The sequence below is a fragment of the Hippopotamus amphibius genome, chromosome 6 (genome assembly GCF_030028045.1).
Source record: "Hippopotamus amphibius kiboko isolate mHipAmp2 chromosome 6, mHipAmp2.hap2, whole genome shotgun sequence".
Lineage (NCBI taxonomy): Eukaryota > Metazoa > Chordata > Mammalia > Artiodactyla > Hippopotamidae > Hippopotamus > Hippopotamus amphibius.
In genome coordinates, this window is record NC_080191.1 from 55220565 (window position 1) to 55238314 (window position 17750).

Below are 17750 nucleotides of genomic sequence, written 5' to 3' on the forward strand. Positions count from 1 at the left end.
GTTGCTGCAAGTGGACTATCACTTTTAAGGGGTGATAAATCTCCTTAAATCCCAGCTCTTCCATTTACAGATTCCATGACTTTGGACTAATTTCCTCACTTCTTTGTGCTACAGTTTTCTCTGTAATAGGGATAATTATAAAACTTATTTCAGAGGGTTTTGAGAATTATACAGGTAAAGTTATTTTACATAATTAGCACTCAAAAATGACCACTAATAATCTAGTGTTTTAAAACATATTTAAAAACGTATTTGAATATATTGCAAAACGCTACATTTAAAATGGATAACCAACAAGGACCTACTATATAGCACCAAGAACTCTGCTTAATGTTATGAGGCAGGCTGGATGGAAGGAGAGTTTGGGGGAGAATGGATACATGTATATTTATGGCTGAGTTGCTTTGCTGTGTACCTGAAATTATCACAACATTGTTAATTGGCTATACTCCAACATAAAATAAAAAGTTAAAAAAAGTTATGTGTAAAGATACGTAAATTTTATTTTACTATATTAAAATAGACAAGTTTAAAATACATAACAAATATACATGTTAATACATTAGAATGTTCAATGTGTGTTTAGATTTTCTTGTGTATTTCTAAAAGCAAATTATTTCCTTAAGTCTTATGTAATACTTATAAAACACATTTATATAATTTCCAAATAATAACCTCTGTAGCTTCTGTAAAAGTAGGGCTGTGTCTGATATTCTTTTGCATCTTCTTTAATTTTCAGCACTCTGAGAACCACTCAGTCACTGTTCCATATGCAGAAACCTCTAGGTACACTTCTTCCATTATTTCTACACATTTCCTCTACCTTGCTACATTCTTCAGTGACATACACAGATTCCCTCTCCTCCCATGATGGAATGAAATATGCATATTGAGCCATTCCACCACCCAAAGGCAAAAATTACTAGTCAGTGTTGAAAACAAAAACAAGTTTCTTTTTTTGTGTGTGTGGTTGTCATTGCTGTTGCTTTTTGATGTGTGTATGTGTTTTGGTGTGTGTCTTTTTTCTTCTAGTAAGTTTGTCCTCTGTTTCATTTCTTCCATTAATTTCCAGCATTCTATCTCCAGACTATATATTTCAAGGACTCTACCCCCAGCAATCTCCCACTGTCCTTCATTCATTCTCAAGGGCAGTGGGGATGGTGTCAGTCAGGGGCTAGTGACAGGATGGTGTTATCTACTGTATTGGAGGGGCTAAGAACTGGTTAAGATTCTCCAAGCTGAGAAAGACATGGGCATCCAGTCTTGAAGACAGTTTGTATGTTGGTTGTTATGGCAAAAGGGAGGTGAATTAGCTGAAAGAAGGCCAAAGAAATTACCCTAAGCTTCCACAAATAAGCAATATCATGTGATATTTGTTTTTCTCTGTCTGACAAATGAACTTACCTACAAAACAGAAATAGAGTGACGGATCTAGAAAACAAATTTGTGGTTACCAGGGGGTAGGGAGGGGGAGGGACAAACTGGAAGATTGGAATTGACATATACACACTACTATATATTAAATTGATAACTAATAAGGACCTACTGTATAGCACAGGGAACTCTACTCAATACTCTGAATGGCCTACGTGGGAAAAGAATCTAAAAAAGAGTGGATATACGCATATGCGTAACTGATTCCCTTTGCTGTGCACCAGAAACTAACACAACCTTGTAAATCAACTATACTCCAATAAAAAAAAAAAAAAGAAAAGAAAAGAAAAAAGAAATTCCCCAAAGCTCAGTTACCTTTCTAAGACACATCAACCTTTATTCACTCACAAATTCTGCTGCACACACACACACACACAAATGTATGTCATCTCCTGTTCTGACTTCAAGGAGCTCGCAGCTGATGGGGGCCTTGGGGGAGAGGATTAAAATACAATGTTAACAATTTACCTCAGCCTGGAGGAGTGAGTAAAGAATTTGGAAGGGAAATGATGCCTGAAAGATGAACATAAATCAGGCCAGTTAAGGGAGAGTGGTAAGGAGAAAGGTAGCTTCCTGGTAAAGGAAAGAGCCTAGAAAGGGCAGATAACACACAGGCAGTGGAGTGTTGCTGGAACACAAACTATGACCCTCGCCTCTCTCTTGCTTTGCTGCCAACAGGTCAGACTGGCAAGTAGGATGACCAACCATCCCAGTTTCCAGCACGATGAAACTTTCACTACTGAAATGGGATAGTCTTGGCACATCAGGAAGATCGAGCTCCTTATCTTTGTGTGGGTATCTGCCAGCTGAATCATGTGGCTGTTTTTGTTTGTTGGTTTGTTTTTGTTTTCTAAATAACAGAAGAATATGTTAAAGATGGGATATGGAAAAGAAAGAGAGGGAAGGTATCATTTTTGTGGCTTGGAAGAAGACATCCTCCGTGAAGGATATGGTTATACTATGGAGGACTGCTTCCCAGCTAAGGACAAAGGGAGGGACCACAGAGAACACTCTGTCCCTGTGCTTGTGAAAATGAAGGACAGTGAGAGACTGCTAGGGTAGAGTCCTTGAAATGTATAGTCTGGAGATGTAATGCTGGAAATTGATGGAAAACATGGAACAGAGGACAAACTTATTGGAATTTCTTTAAAAGTGTGTGGTTTCTGCCATCAGTTTGTTTGCCATGATAGAGGTGGTTATGTGTCAATAGTTACATTCATCAAGATCTAAAATTTCTACCACTTTTAGATATTTATCAGTCACAAGTGAGGGTGATTGAAGGTAATGTTAGCTAATTTCCTCTAAAAGTGTGTTTTATTAATCCATACAGGTATCAGTGTCTACTGCATGCTTTTTATTAATCTTGGGGTCAGATAGGAATTAAACACGTAGGACCTAAAAACATTTTAAAATATAGCATTTCATGTAATTCTGAAAGACACTGAACACATTTACTTCTTTTTTGTTTTTGCTGTTCAGTCAGAACAGTGCTGTGCAATAGAAGTATAATGTGAGCCATATGTGTCACTTAAAATTTTCTAGTCATCAAATTAAAAAGTAAAATGAATTTAACCTTGACACATTTTATCCAGCATACCCAAAATACCATATTTTCAAAACATTATCAATATAAAAATTATTAATGTGATATATTACATTCTTTGGCTTTGGGCTAAGTCTTCAAAATTGTATTTTTCACTTACAGCACATCTTAATTCAGATGCTAAATTTCCATCAGGCATATTTTATCTGTATGTAGATATCTTAAAACTTACAGTTGAAAAAATAAATTCATATACCTAAGTTGTCACAAACATACTTAAAAGTTTTCCAATGACTGAACTGAGTATCAGTTTTAAATTTGAAGTCAAATGAGTTAATTAAAATGAAATTTAAAAAAAAATACCCTCCATTCCTCAGTCACACTAGCTACATTTTAAGTGCTTACTAGGCACATATGGCTAGTGGCTGCTGTGTTGGACAACGAAGAAGTAGAATATGTTTAGTAAAAGAATTTGAAAGTGGACTCATTCTATTACTCTCCTTTGTCATGCTTTTTTTTTCTTCTTTCTTTTTAGCTGGTTATGACTATAAATGCCAAGAATTTCTCCATCTTTTTTGTAGGCATTAGTTCCATATTCTTCCTGTAGATGGCAGCACTTTCTTCCTGAAAATGTAAGGAGTAGACGTCGCTAGGACCCGTCACTCAGATTCTGGCATTTTTTTCACAGAAAGAGTCAATTCTTTGGAAAATTCTTTGGTGGCATAGGTTAGAATCTTTTCATCTCTATTGTCATTCTGTATAGATGGCTGTTGATTATGAAAACAGTCTCTTAGCCTCTAATCTAGAAAATCGCACATTCCTCAATTTGGGGAAGAGACAAGCAGCTCGAGGGCGAGAGGAGAAAGAGATGCAATGAAAGGACTTTTATCAGAACGATTTCATGTGCTCAAATCCACATTTTGGAAATGATGATTCCAAGTGCTACTTAATAAAACTTTTCTAAGCAGATGGGAGGTAGATTTTGTTTTACAGATTGTGGCAATGTTAATTTTTTTTTTTTTTTTTCATTTTCCAGTCTACTTTGTAATTGAATCTTTTAGAATGCATGCAGAGTTTCATATTTCTTTTCTATGTGAGACATCCACATTCATTATTCAAAGAACCTAATAACGTGTAGCTAAAGTTATATATATCTGTTTAAATTTCATGGTTTAACATTTTAGCATCCCTCCCCTCCCCTTCACACTGTGTTTGTGATAATAGAACATGAGATAAGAGGAGTACCAGCAAGAGGGTTGGGGAGGTTCAAGTTGGGTTTCTAAGGACTGATGTGCATTTTTGTGTAGCTTGTGAGAACCTCCTGGTCCAAAACCCCAGCAAATTGTGGTGTGTTTTCTTGATTCTATTTGACTGGTATTTTAAAATCACAGCCTCTTTTTTTCTGTAATTATCACTCAGTCTGTTTCCCAAATAGAATATCAAGGTGCTGTTTGAGTTCTAGTCACGATTTTGTTTATTTTAGTTTTATAGGTAGACTATTCACAGTGCAGCTAGTATAATAAGTCTAATACCTATGCTTTTGACTCAACATTTTATATTTTTCTTAATGTACTCTTTACTTCTTAAATTCTAACACAAATTCTAGCCTGTGAAATGGTAGAGTAGAGGAGAAAATTTGAGGAGAGAAAGAGATAACTTTAGTGACAGGTACATGTCAGAAGTTGTAGAAGATTCTTTTGCATGTATTTGCTTATATTGCCTCTTCTAATCTCAATAGCAATTTTTTTATAAAGAGACTAGACTTGAAGTACTATCCCTGTCATTTAGCAAATTTCTAGGTATAGTTCAGAAAACCTACTGAAATAGTTTTGTTTCTTGTCTTTTTAGCAGAGACCACATGTAAAGACTTATTCTATATGAAGACATCTGAGGAATTAAAACATGGCATCATTTATATAATTTCTTGCCTCGTATATTACTGGTTGTCCTTCTACTATTCCATTTCTTCTATTCTGCCTGCTTCCTTAACATTTTTTTGACTTGTTTTTCAAAATGTAATAATTATCCAAAGTTCAGCATTTAGCTTCTTTTTCTTTCTCCTTCAATTATCACATCCAATCCCACGGTTTCAACTACCTTCCCATGCATATTAATTTCCAGATTTGTGACTTCATCCTTTCTGTTAGAAGAGGATAATTGCTGAACAAATAACATCATAAATCTCAGTGGCTTATTTCTCTTTCACACACAAATTCTAATGCAAATACTCCCCACCTGCTTTCCTGGTGGCTCCCCACCAAGTGGTGACTCAGGGATCAGCTCCATCCAACTTACCCTGTTTTATGCCTTGGAGCCCTTTAGCAGTCTGGTGCTGCCTATAGGCCTCTTCTGAGAATAGTGTTTGTAAATGTGGAAAAGAAAAGAAAAGAGCTAATAACCAAAATTCAAAGCTAACTTCAAATTAGTGATAGGTAAATATAGTTCCAGATATCTGCATCAGGTGTAATGTGATGTGAACTATCTGTGATTTCTATTGGAGGCAAGGCCACATTTTGCTAACACTCTTGTAACTGTTGCCTACAGTCATAAATAAAGGGAATATGAAGGTCCAGTTAAAATTCATGAACATACATTTTCCCCACCCAAGCTCACAGGACTCCCTGAATGGTTTTTGATTTCAGGTTCTAGTGGCTCCACAATTACCAAAGACTTCTTGGAGTCCTTTACTAGATCTTTTGCATACAACCGACTGACAAAGATCTTGTAGGATAATGTGAGACGTTGGGGGACCAAGCCAGGAAGGGACATACACCACTTGCAGTCATAGTTTATGGGCTAGGACTAGCTGTATTGTCTCTCTGAGGACGAGGGCTGGGAAATGTACTTCAGCTGTGTGTGCAGGAAGGAGGTAAGGTGTGGAGAGCATGGAGCGATAATTGTTTCAAGCAAGAATTATCAATGGATGCTAAAACTAGTAAAGAAAAATATGATGAGAAACAGGATATTTTTGCATAGCCTTGAAGTCCTGCCACACAAAATAATTTTTAAGTGGGAAGGGAAAATAGTAACTTTATGGAGAGGAAGAGATCTAGCCAGATACCACCTTATCCAAGTGATCAGGGTGATGTCATCAGTAATGAGGGAAAATAGCATCGATGACTCACAAAGGAGGAAAAGCATCATTTCTGTGATGTTTCTGCCCAAGAGCATAACCTGAATTTAGTGAAAGGAAATATTAGAAAAACTCACATTGAGAGATAGTCTACAAAATAGCTGCTGGAATTCTTCAAAATTGTCAAGATCATGAACTATTTCAGATTAAAAGAGGCTAAAGAGACATGACAACTAATGCAAGTGTCATTTTTGGATTGGATATTGAATCAGAATGTGGGCATTAGTAAGACAATTGGTAAAATCTGAATAAGGTGTATAGGTTAGATAACAATATTGTATCTATATGAATTTACTGATTTTGATCAGAGTATTGAGGTTAAGTAAATAAAATAACCTTTTTTTGGGGGGGGATGTACATACTGGTGATGGCAACTTACTCGCAAATGTCTCAGGAAAAAAAATAGGTAGATAGATAGGCAGATAGATGATAAAATGATAGCAAGAATGAGAGAATGAAAAAGTAAGTATGATAAATTGTTAACATTTGGGGAATCTTGGGACTTCCCTGGTGCTCCAGTGGTTAAGAATCTTCCTTCCAGTGCAGGGGACACAGGTTCTATCCCTGGTCAGAGAACTAAGATCCCACATGCCGCGGGGCAACTAAGCCTGTGTGCCACAACTAGAGAGATGCCTATGCACAGCAATGAAAGATCCTGTGTGCCACAACTAAGACCCAATGCAACAAAATAAATAAATAGATAAATATTTTAAAAATTGAGGAATCTAGGTAAAACACAATGGGGATATTTTGTACTATTTTTGTGAAGTATCATTTAAAATCTGAAATTATTTCAAGATAAAAGTAAAAACCCAAAAGCTCTTACACAAAAGTGAAAAAGCAAAAACTTTTATAAAACCAAGGAGGATGGTCCAAACTTTCGTTTGCCTTGTGCTTTTCTATTTATCAAAGAACCTTAGGTAGTGACAAGCTGGGTTGGTCACTGGCATTCTAGTTAACATCAGAGTATAAGTCTAGGAGATTCTGAGCCATGTAGAAAAAATATAGTTCTCCATATTTTGACCCATTTTTCCTAAGAAGAGTACATTGGTGTGCTTTAATGTATGGGTACTGCCTATTAATTTGCATCCCAATCCTGCAGGTTCTGCAATATTTTATTATCTTGTTATCATCCTCTTACATCTTTGGGTAGATTTGAATATCTGAATTGTCAATGGTTTTGCCACGATTTCATTGGAAAATCTGGCCTTGCAAGTTTACTTCCCACAAGGCATCTCTCCAAGCACAGCTTCTTGAACCACAGAAGAAAAGATCTGATCAAATTCTTTTATTAACAAAAGCTTATAGTATTGAATGGCAGCTTCTGGGAATCTAAGGAAATATTAACTTTCATTTCTTACCAAGGAGCAACCATTATAGTCATTTTACACCCTTTTGAAGTGATGATTTTCTATTAAACTTATTTTGATCCTCAATATCACTTGTGTTGACTCTGACCTTATGTGTGTGCCAACTGTATTTACACACACACACACACACACACACACACACACATACACACACACACCAGTGAGGTTATGGCAGTGAGGAAGTTGAAGTGGAGTAAAGATTCCTATAATTTTAAGTTATTGTTTTGATGTCTTCAGATGATAGGTTTGTTGATACCCATCTGACTGTCATTTGCCTTAGAAATCAAGTATTGTACACTGGTAAGAAAAGAGACATCCCCAAACAAAAAACCCTCATATATTTGTCAAGGCTCCAGAGCAAATAAAATCCAATTGAATCTACCCCAACCTTATTAAGGTTAGATCCTTATATAAATAATTTGTCTGTTCAAAACATATATGAGCGAAAGGTTTTGGGCTCATCTCTCAGGTGCAATGCTGAAGATTGTGTTTTTAGTATACCTTTCTCAGGTGTTGCTATTTCCAGAAGACTTATAAAGATATAAATTTCTATTAATGATGAATGATTGAACTCTATAGCCAGACTGGAGGTCCCTTTGATGAGAGCCAATTATGTTTCCAAGTTAAAATATGATCATCTAGTTACTAGCTACTTTAAAAAGTTTCCAGAAAATGATTTGACCCCCAAAATGTTTAAAATCTATTTGGAATAGTAGATCACGTATGAATAAAAGAAGTTTAACTATAAACAGCACTAAAGAATAAAGAATTTAAATCCATGCAAAATCTTACCCCTTAATCATGATCTATTAAGCTTTTTTTGTGTGTGTGTGGATTCCACTGCAGTCTGTTCATGTGAATTTATGTTTTATTTTAAAATAGAAGACATACGATTTGCATTATGCTCTTTGACTTACAATTGTATTAAAAAACCTTTCCAATGTTTCTACATAGTGCTAATAATTACTTGCAATATATGCATAATAGCTTATTATAACATTTTGCCCCAGAAATTTTCAATGATTTCATTATTTTTAGAATTTGAAAAATTTCCTCCAGTTTAAAAGATAATAACTGCCCCTCGCAAAGGCATCTCCATACTTTTCCCCTCTACTGAACTATTTTCTAAGGACAGATTCCCAGGAATAAGATTGCTATACCTAAGAATATACACGGATAGATTCGATAGATACAGGTGTGTGTGTGCGCATGCATGCTTGTTCACGTGTGTACACTCTTGCCATGTATTATTTCCAAGATGTCTTTACCAGTTTACAGTGGAGTCTGCACACTATATACATGGGTACATACCATTTTTACCATCAGCTTTCCAGATTTGGTATTAGACCCAATTTTTGCCAAACCTAGTTATGAAAGGCAATGTGGGGCTGTGGGTAGTAGTTGGGTTTTGAAGGCAGACAATTGCAGGATCTGGTCCTGGTACCTAGGGATTCCATGATCTTAAGTCAAGTTGTTTAACCTCTGTAAGTTTAGTTTCCTTTTCTAAAACGTGGTTAATGGTACTTATTTCATAGAGTCTTTGTGGGTATCAAATGAAACAGTTTATAAGATACATAAACAGGAACTGGTTTTATAAATATTTGTTGAATGAGAAAAAAATGAATAAATGTTCATTTTTTCAATATCTATCTTCTCTATTACTCTTGCAGGGATAGTTTTCTCCGTATAAATAAAAAGCAAGATTAAATTTATCTTTAAATGGGAAATCCTTCCCTCAGTAACATTAAAGACTGAATAGTATTTTGAACGTTCCTCCAAGGGCCTGTATCAGTTCTTTTCTCAACAAACTATCTTTTATAAGGGAAATATCAGTTAGGAAGCTTTTTAGTAGAAAATTGAAACTGGTTTACACAATTAGAAAATTTGTCTCACATCACAGATTCCGGATGAGTGGTGGAATCCACAGTTGGTTGGGTCACTGGCTTAATCACATCATCAAAGCTTCAGGTTCTTTACAACTTCTGCTCTGTCATTTTCCATGGTCCACTTCACCCTGAGACTGGATCACCATACTGTCAAAAAATTGATGTTACCAGTCTGTAGAATAGTGTTTTTTGTTCACATCCATAAGGGGACAGAGAAAAACTCTTCCTAAAAGCAGGGAATGTTAGTTGCTCCCTTTAATTTAAGTGGTGTACTCACCCCTGGACCAATGGGTTGGCTTGGATTATTGGAATCTCTCACTGCAGCTGGGACTGTTGGTGGTGAGGGTGGGGGTGTTGCATGAGTTAAACTGGGATTCCATTAAACTGAAGGAAATGGATTTGGGGTTGGCACCAGCAGTTTCCACTGCAAGGAAAACAAGTTTTGGACACCTTGATCACTACTTGCCATGTTACGTGGAGTTTAGCAACTTGAAAAATTTGTCCAGAAAACTTAAAGCTATTCTCAGTGCCTATTGATTTTTTGAACGGCCTTTGATTTCATAGCTAGAAATAATTGTGATTCAAAGTATTACCTTGATTTAGAACTATTGTCGATCTTTTGGATTTTGCATCACAATATAACCATAAAATAGACGACAGAGCTGTGCATGCATTCAGAAAATATTTACTGAGCTGTGATTACATGCTATGCCTGGTGTTAACTGCTAGTGATGCAATGGGCAGCAAGTCAGGGTCTTTGATTTTTCTTTTTTTTTTTTTTTATTATTTTTTTGGGGGTATACCAAGCTCAATCGTCTGTTTTTATACGCCTATCCCCGTATTCCCTCCCTTCCTTGACTCCCCCCCCCTCGAGTCCCCCCCACCCTCCCCGCCCCAGTCCTCTAAGGCATCTTCCATCCTCGAGTTGGACTCCCTTTGTTATACAACAACTTCCCACTGACTATCTATTTTACAGTTGGTAGTATATATATGTCTGTGCTACTCTCTCGCTTCGTCTCAGTTTCCCCTTCACTTATAATCTAGTAGGCCAATAAGTCCCTGTTTTCAATGGTATCAGATAGGATTGTACTGACTTCTTAAGTTTATACTTGAGCACTTTCATATATCTGCCATGCAAATAGCACATTCCATCCTGCCACAGGAAATAGAAGACAAGCTCACTTTTTGGTACTGATGTCATAAATTTATTTTTCTTGACTAGATGTTTTGCCAAGAGGTGGTTGAACTCTGGCTAATTGCTATCGCAAGGAACAGCTCAGCATAAATCACCCAGACTTAAACGCTTGGTTTGGGGTAGACTTTCCCCAACATTTAAATGGATGATTCCAAATAGCCTAAGCCAACAGGTTAATTCATTTAGCAGCACTTATACTGATAATAGCCCTATCAATACATAGTTCTTCACATATGCTGTTGTATAAATACCATCTTTATTTCTCCTATGGGTTGTCATAATGGCAGTTGAAATTTTGAATAATGGAATGACAGGGAGCATTTAGCATCTATAATTGACAGGCTTGGTGATTGATTGAATGGACAGTGAATTTCCAGTTTGAAAGTAATTGAATGTTGGGGGGGGCATGTAGTAATATAGACAACATTGAAGGGAAGATAGTTTGAGATAGGCAGAGGGTAGATTATGTGTTCAGTCTAGGACATACCAAGTTTGAGGTTTGTCTCTGTCATCTCAGGTGCTTATAGCAAAATACCATAGACTGGGTGGCTTAAACAACAGACATTTGTTAGATAGTTCTGGAGGCCAGGAAGTCCAAGATCAAGGTTCTGGCAGATTTGATTCTTGGTGAAGCCCTCTTCTTGGCTTGCTGATGGCCTCCATCTCTCTTTGTACTCACATGACCTCTTCTTTGTGTGCTTCCTCTTCTTATAAGAGCACTGATCCTTTCATGAGGGCACCACCCTTATGACCTCATCCAACCCTCATAGCTTCCCAAAGACCCCACTTCCAAATGTCATCACATTGCCAGATAGGACTTCAAAATATGATTTTTCAGGGAATACAACATTTAGTCCATAACAAGTTTCCTGTAAAATGTTCATGTGAAGATGTCAAATCAGGAGTTGGCTATTTATGTCTATATTCCCATCAGTCAATAAGTTTCAGAGAAAATGAGCTTTTACGACTTCTTGGAACAACAGGGAAATAAGATCTTAATAAGATATGATGGCGTGATGGTGTATGGAAAAGTTTTAAAGAAAAACACTGAAGATAGGTGGTATGTCAGGTTGTATTAGTGGGGATAAAATAGAAGGATACAGGGGCATGATAGGTGAGTTAAGATGGAAATTCTTTGCCTCAGCAACCAACTCTGATGGTTTGTGAATCTATATTATGTGGTGACATTCTAGTAGTTACAGGACAAGTCACTTCAATGTTATGTGCTCTTAACTTTTCATTTACAAGTTAGAAAATATTACACACTTGCTACACTTTTCTAAGACCTGAACTGAGAGTGTTAATGCAATTAAAATGGAAAAAAAAACTATTTTGCTTGGAAGAGATTTCATTATAAATATTTATTAAATTAGTGTAAAACACTAGAAATATTTATCATGCAGCATTAAAATTTAATCATTACTAACAAACACATGTATAATTTTGACTTTTATAACTGTCCAGTTATTAAATGTAATGGACATATAACTATAACTAATATATAATTTAACTGACATGTTTTATTTAATATAAATGTAATTAAATATAATTGACAAATATAAATGAAAAAGGTTAAAATTAAGCTATCTGAAGAAGAATATTAAAATGGACCAATTCTTTCTGAGAGGTGATCGTGGTACGTGATTAAGTTTATATGTAGAAAGCAAAGAAGAATTAAACCAACATAGATAATCTCAGACAGTATTTTTGGTATCACTGATGAGTTACATATGTAATTTTGCTATTACAAATCAAATTGAGTCTATTTTTTAATAAAGATTCTGTCATAAGTGGGAGGCAAAAAAGGTTAGAGAGATGAAGACTCTAGAAATCCCTCTGCACCTCAAATTAGATCAGAAGATGATTAGCTTGCCTATTTCAGTTGTTTCTGAGCAAAAAAAGAAGAAAGTGAAAGTGTCCAGATCAGGGCAGGAAAAGTTTGAAGGGCAAAAAAAAAAAAAAAAAAAAGAAATACAAATGAAGCACCTGAATCAGTTAGAGACGCCAGATATGCACCAGCAGCAGGGATTATACTAGAATTTTCTATGGAAGTCTTGTAAATCACTGAGAAATAGTGTACAACTTATTTGCTTAAAATTTTCAGTTAATGTGCCTCAGGAGTATTTTGCAGATAACGGTCCTCTCTACCTTATTATGGAGGCAGAGCTGTTTCTCTTTGTCCCGTTCTCCATCTGTGATATACTTTTTATTGCTCCAAAGCTATAGAATCATGTCCATGCTATTGTTGTCTGCCTGATGGGAATTCACGTAATTGGAAGCGTTTATCCTCTCTCAGTAGAAAAATTGGGCATTTGGAAGTAATGAAATCCTCCACCTTTGTCCATAGCCCAGGAAATACTGTTCACTCAGCTTTGTTCTAAAGTTTCCACTTTTCCCAGTATAACCTGTTGAAAATTTAGTCCTGCACAAGAAATAAAGCTGGAATTTCTTGTGGCAGGCTAGCTGTCCATGTTCATGTAGTTCAAACAGCAACCTTTGGTTGCTATTTCACCATTGATCAAAAAATAAAATTGCATTCTCTCAAAAGAAACATGGAATGACATGAAGAAAGTCCATACTATATTGCAAAGTGAGAAAAAACAAGTTACAGTGCAAATGTCGAATAAACTCTGTTTTTTGAGTAAGCAGCTCTATATGTAACATTTTAGTATATGTGTTCAGCTATTTGCTTAGTTATAGAGTGATTACCTCTGGGGAGTAAGATGAGGAGAAGTGAGGAAAGACTTTCACATTTTACATTATACTTTTTATTTTATACACTTTCGTATTGTTTGAGTTTTTTAAAATGAGCAAGTGTTATTTTGTCATTAAAACAAAAACAACTGACAAAAACCTCCAGGGAGTAAGAAATTACTTGGAATGGACTATGCTTACATAATTAATTTGTCGATACTGTTTGACTATTATTTTCTCCTGCTAAATCAAAACTCCCCTGCTTTTCTCAGGAGGTTGCTTTAAAAAGGAAGGGTAAGTGTTTCTAATTAGATGAACAGCTCAACCTTCCCACTTCCAGCCGAAATCCCTCTTTTTTGTTTTGTTAGTGACAAATGCTACATGCAGATTTTTAAGGTAAATCAAGGAATGTGGGTGTTCAGCAGGGCCGTGCACAGCACCATAGTCAATGGGAAACCATGCTTTTGTAACAGTTGGTTTATCGAGTTGGAGAAGGAAGGGAGATTTGGAACAACAGGAAGTGAAGTCCCAGTAGGGGTCTCAGCTGCTCAATGGTACCGGGCACTGTGACATGCACCCAAATGTCATGGAAGAGAGGCCCTTCGAGCCTATGCACCGATCTGAATCTCTCTGAACTTTCTTGATTCTACCACAAAGTACGAAAGAGAAATTAGTTGCTATTAACTTTTGTAATAATTTTTGCCTCATGTACAAAGAGTGGTTGTATCTTGTGTAGCCAAGGGTATGTACAAAACAAATAGAAAGCTAGAGACTGATCCTCTTCTGGTTTTAAGTTTTAAAGGCATGGTTTAGCAAAATATGTAGCAGATTCTCCAACCATTTACCAAAGAGACGCTATCTGCTTTTCAGGGGATTTATGGTAGAGGCCCCTGTTGAGGGAGCTTTGAGAGCAATGAAGCCAGAGAGACAAAAGAGCTAGAATGATGATTCCTCCAAGATAACCTGTACGCTGGCAAGCAATTCAAAATTGACTTCTGCCAACTTGAAAACCCAGCTTTGCAAATCAATGATTGCAGACTTTGTTTTCTTATCAGAGGGACAGTCTCAATGTCCAGTGGTTTTTGAGCCACCCAGTTTGTGGTACTTTGTTATGGAGGCCCTGGCACATGAATACACTCTCTCCTCTGTGATAGCACCCATTCTCTGGAACAATCCTTACTCATCCTTCCATAGAAGCAGAAAGTCTATTGAGGAAGACATTATCTTTGCTAGGGTGTACGTTTGAAGGCCGCTCCTGGGCAGCAACCTGGTGACTCAGGAAAGCTAGGGTTATTTCCTTGCTTCGGGGGTCTTTGCACAAGTAGGAACTGAGGCATTTTCTCCTTTTCACTGGTTTGTGGGGAGATCTTGCTTATAGTAAAAGTCAAGAACAGAGTTTTCAGACAGAGTCTAATTATCTTTAAAAAAAAAACTAACCTCTCACATCCTCTGTTGGCATGTGATTGGGCTGTGGAGGTTCTAGTTGGAAAATTGATCCCTAGGTCAAGTTCAAAGGGTGAGTTGCTTTTTTGGATTGCTATCAGTAATGTTATGGTGTCAGGTGGCTTTCAACTAAATAAACATACGCAACATTTTTGGTAAAGAGAATGCTTTCTAAAATAAGAACGAGGAACCAATTGGAACACAATGCTTTGCACAAAGTAGGTGTCCAATAGCTATTTGTGGAGATGGAATAAGTGAATTAAGCAGGACTAAAGGGTTTGGTCAGTTTTGGTTCATGTTGCAGTGATGCTGGATTGTAAACATTTCACTAGCTGGTAAAAATTTACTAGCAACCCGAGATAAAGACTGTCACTCACTAGCTCTTGTCGTTTTACTGCCATAAGCTTGCTTTGTTCACGCCAAATGGTGCCATTTGGGGAAGTACAGCATCTCAGAGAAAACAATGAAGTTGGGGGTTTGTGGGGGTGGTGAGAACAAAGGGCCGTTCTGTGATAATGAATAACTTTGACATTTTGTTTGAAGTTAAGTTGTGTTGTTTGAACTTTTCTGCCTCTGAACAAAGCATCATATACCAAGAATGGGTAACAGTTTCTGGATCACTGGGGGCCAATTAGTCATGGATGGGTAGTGGGGGCACTGCATGGTGGTCTTCCTTCAGTTTCTAAAACTGTACCCTGCTTGTGATGGCCTCTCAGCTTAGTGTTTGCACAGTATTAGGGCAGCTGGGTTGTCACTGCTTTGTACAACCAAGATGCATCTGCAGAAGTCTGTGATGATCACAGAGGTTGGAGATGATCAGTTGAGTCAGTCTATGTTTAGGAAAAATGTCTTCCATCCATGGTGTTGAACATTTTCAGGTGAAACTGAAAGAAATCAATATCTTCCTAGACATTTATTGGTACATGAGCAGAATTTGTTGATTAGATTGGTAGAAAAAAACCTGGGAGTCAGTGAAGTCACTGGTAACCATTAAATAACTACTCATTTACTCAAACTGCTTTTCTCTTGGTTTGTCACTGACTTCATTTTACTGTCATTTCAATTGACTTTTTCTTCATGTTATCATAGGGAAATAGTGAAATAATAGGGTTAAGGTGAACCTTGAGCCAATGTCTAGTCCAATGTATCCCTTTGATTTCAGGAAAGGTCAAACTTCAAAATGTTATCTGCATGACTACCCTCTAGGTATCCAGTTTTGTCACTGGGCAAGGCCTGTCCGGAGAGGTAAAAGGAAAAGTCCGGACAAAAAGTAGACATTAACAGGAACACGATCTCTCATATGGAGAAGACATACCCAAAACAACAGAACTGTTCATCAATGGAGAAAAATACTAACAAGTTAAAGTAGTCCTGGAGGGTACAGCTTAGAGCAGTAGGCAAGGGAGAAACAAAATCTCCTGCAAGAGATGAATGTTCAAGGCCTGTTCATGTTAGGCTTCAAATAGCACCAGCACTGAGCAGGCCAAGAGAAGTCAGGCCCAGGCATCTGGCCTACGCAGAAGATGTGCTAAATTTTTATGATTTGGAAAGCAAAGATGTGGTCAGGAAGTCAGTTACGATGAGAATGGGTGTGTAAGGCCCTTCAATCACAGAAGGGAGGCCAAATGAAGAGGATAAGGGATGGATGGGCAATTTTAGTTGCAAGTAGAGGGGTTCAGGACTTTGGAGGCAGGGAAGAACAGGTAATGCACATTCAAGGAAAGAAGCTGGGTCAAAGCGGGTTTGGCAGCAGCAATCAGATCCGTTATTAGTAGGATACCCGGAGAACCCAGGGGAGGAGTGGAGACTAGTTTGGGGAAATGGGCAGTGCCCTGGCTGAAAGAGGCCAGCACAAGCAGGCCGAAACCACAGTACTGAAATATTAGGAAAAAGAGGCCCGGAATCCAGTGCAGGATGGAGAGGATTTGTGGGGGGCAACACCAATGGTTACTGCAGCAATTTTAAATGAGAAATACCAAAGCAGAGGCTGTCTTTTCTCTGCCCTTCATATGAACAGACTGGCAGCTAAAGCAAACCCTAGAGCTGTGGGTGCTGGTGGCTATTAATTGCAGGAGAAAACAGCAATGAGTTCTCACTTGCGCAGATAGAGGAAAAAAATGTGGTGTTTGGAAGACCGGCCACAGAGCGGTTTTGGTTGGAGAAGGAATTGTGTATGGGGAGAAGTAAGAAGTCTGGTTGATGGGATGGGCTAGCAGGTAGGTATTTAGGTTTTATGTGAGAGGCAGAAACAGGTCCAAAATGTTTTTTTGAGGATGCGCGTGGCATCTCAGAAAGGTTAATCTGGGCTTGTGGGGAAGCTAGATTTGAGTATGAAAAGTCAGAGGAGGGCATGTCCAGCTCTGAGGTTTGGGTTTGTTTTTTCTTTTATGTCAAATAAGGGCATCCGTGAGGATGGTGGCCGTGAAGAAGAGGTGAAAGTAGCACTTAGGTTATTTCACTGGACACAAATGTCGAGTGTTGATGATGTAAAGAACAAGAGGTTGTGGTTAGAACTGTGTTAATACAAGAATGGAAGACCAAGAATCCCTCTGGTAGACAGAGGCCAGAATAATTAACTCGGAGGAAATGGGTGACCGTGCGTGCTTAAAATGCATAGCAGAGTATGAAAAACCAGGAAATCCACATCTTGGCACTCAGCTCCCCAAGACAGAAATTGTTCCCGGCCTAATTTTTACAAGTAGTTTCCATTTTCCTTCGAAAATTACAGACAGCTGTCATTTTTGAAGTCTACCTTTTTTGTCATGCCGGTTCCTGTTTTTTCTTGTTTTGTGCACAGTAGATAGGAAAAACGCACACACAACCCGGTGCAACTGTACAAGGCTGAGAAAAGAGTATCCTTTTACCTTCTGTTTTTTCTTTTTTTTCTTTTTTGAGTTTTGGCAGTCCTCATCCTTCTTTTTCCTCGTGTGTTTCATTATTTAACCCAGGGGTTCTCAACTGGCAGCCCATTAGAATCACTCTGATTTTAAAAACGATATATACAGCTGACGCCCCCAAGGTTCTGATTTCATTGTGACAGGATGGGGCCAGA

General features: G+C 37.6%; 1 protein-coding gene across 2 annotated transcripts in view; it reads left to right on the forward strand.

Annotated features, from left to right (window-relative positions):
• The window catches only part of ESR1 (estrogen receptor 1), a 357503-nt gene that overhangs the window by 67547 nt on the left and 272206 nt on the right, over positions 1 to 17750 (forward strand). The window contains exon 1 of one of the 2 annotated variants that reach the window (XM_057738593.1): positions 2198 to 2225. The exons of the other annotated variant lie outside the window; for it this stretch is intronic. The gene's annotated coding sequence lies outside the window, so the exon portion shown is untranslated. Of the gene's footprint in view, positions 1 to 2197; positions 2226 to 17750 lie in introns of those variants that run through there. 2 annotated transcript variants of the gene reach the window in all.